The sequence below is a fragment of the Oryctolagus cuniculus genome, chromosome 19 (genome assembly GCF_051225735.1).
Source record: "Oryctolagus cuniculus isolate XC-2025 breed Fujian yellow rabbit chromosome 19, ASM5122573v1, whole genome shotgun sequence".
NCBI lineage: Eukaryota > Metazoa > Chordata > Mammalia > Lagomorpha > Leporidae > Oryctolagus > Oryctolagus cuniculus.
The window spans coordinates 47,290,789-47,292,841 of record NC_142885.1 but is presented as its reverse complement, the minus strand read 5'-3'; the positions used below and the strand labels follow the sequence as shown (position 1 = coordinate 47,292,841).

Below are 2,053 nucleotides of genomic sequence, written 5' to 3'. Positions count from 1 at the left end.
TCTGCCTGTAAAAAAAAGGCTACTTCTATATTTTTAGAATCCTTGTGGACACTGTCCCCTAGGGTCTTGTTGTGTAGGAAAATGACTTTCCTGTTCAAATACTTGGGGCACCCCTACAATAACAAGATGGGCTTGGCCTCAGGCTCCAGCCAGGAAGTAAGTGAAGTATGGGGAAAGCACGACCATGGTTTCTTTAGCTCTTTTCTTAAGAGGAAGAAAAAGTTGAGTAGTTTATACTTCAATCCCTACATGGTGAGCTCTGGGCTGCACATGACAGCATGTGGCATCCAATACCCTCTATGAGGCAATTTCTTTCCCAGAACAGTGGTTCTCAGTGCCACTGCATGTTGGAATGAGAACAGAAGGCACTGACATCTCTGGTCCCACTAGAGATACTGCTTCAATGACATTGCAGACTCACAGGGCCAGGGCAGGGTCCTGTCTGTGGCCATGAAGCAATGTGTGTCCAGAAGGAACTGGGGTGAGATCTTCACCCTGATCTCAGAGTTGGAAAGTGTAAACAAGGAGAAGTCATGCCGCTTCCTCTCCCGGTGTGGGACCTACTGCTTCTGATTGTCAGCTGTAGGGTCACAGGGGGACAGATAGCAGCTATCTCAGAATCACTGTTGGTCTTTAGAGGTTTTCCCAGAGTCACACAGGACAGGGAAATCCTTTGGGATCACACACATTTCTGCAGGGCTAACCACAGGTGACATGACCACACCTCTTTCCTAGGAAGTGGAAGGATGTTGCTGAGGGATAGAGATGGGTATCTCTATCTCTAGTGGAAAATGCCTCTAATCAACTTAGGTGATTTACACTTAGGTGGTAACCGTGCAAAAACTGCAGTGGGGCTCCCCTACCTTCTAGCTGTGAAACATCTCTAAACATAAGTTTTTGTTTGCCTGAAGCTATATAAGGAGGCTGATGAGCGTTAGCGACAGCTTTCCTACTCATCACATGCAGTTATGAGACTCCAACTAAAAACTACAGTGAGGTCACATGCACTGCAGCGCAGCAAGTCCACAGATGAGGGGAGTCCGGTCTCTGCGCCCCGCCACTGCCGGTGGAGCCAGCAGCTGCTGAGCCTGCTCCTTCTGAGCCTTGGCCATTAGTAAAGCTCATTTAAAAAATCACAGTCCTTTTTAATAGAGTGAAATCGGGCGCTAGCCAGCTGTGTGGCCCCTACGGGGGACCTGGGGCATTGGGAGGCAGCAGAGGTTGCGCTGCGACCAGGAGGAGCCGGTCGCGCTGGGCTGCGGGTCCATGGCTGGGAAGATGATCTGAGAGAGAAGACCTGATTACCTGTCATTAGAGTTGCTACAAAAACCATTTCAACTCCAAACATGTTGGAGGAAGATATGGAAGTGGCCGTCAAGATGGTGGTTGTAGGGAATGGAACAGTTGGAAAGTCAAGTATGATTCAGCAATATTGCAAATGCATTTTTATAAAAGACTACAAGAAAACCTTGGAGTTGATTTTTTGGAGCAACAAATCCAAGTTATTGATGAAGATGTCAGATTGATGTTATGGGATACTGCTGGTCAAAAGGAATTTGATACAATAATGAATGCCTATTATCAAGGAGCCCAGACTTGTGTGCTTATATTTTCTACTACAGACAGGGAATCTTTTGAAACAATTTCCAGTTGGAGAGAGAAAGTCGGAGCTGAAGTTGGGGATATATGAACTGTACTTGTAAAAAATAAGATTGATTTCTTGGATGATTCTTGTACAAAGAATGAGGCAAAAAGGCTGAAGTTAAGATTCTACAGAACATCAGTGAAAGATCTAAATGTGAATGATGTTTTTAAATATTTGCTGAAAAATACTTCAAAAACTCAAACAACACATAACTGAGGATCCAGAACTAATGCATTCAAGTAGTAACAAAATTGGGGTCTTTAATACCTATGGTGGCAGTTACTCCAGTCAGAACGTAAGTACCCTGAATGGTGGCGATGTCATCAATCCAACAAAAGACCCAACAAATACAACAAAAAATGGGCCAAGAAAAACAGAAATCCTTTCAGCAGCTGTAGCATACCCTAA

The 2,053-nt window shown here is 44.8% G+C and overlaps 1 pseudogene; it reads left to right on the top strand.

Moving 5' to 3' along the window:
- Positions 1 to 1,346: 1,346 nt before the first annotated feature.
- On the top strand, positions 1,347 to 2,053 carry LOC149120564 (ras-related protein Rab-23-like; annotated as a pseudogene).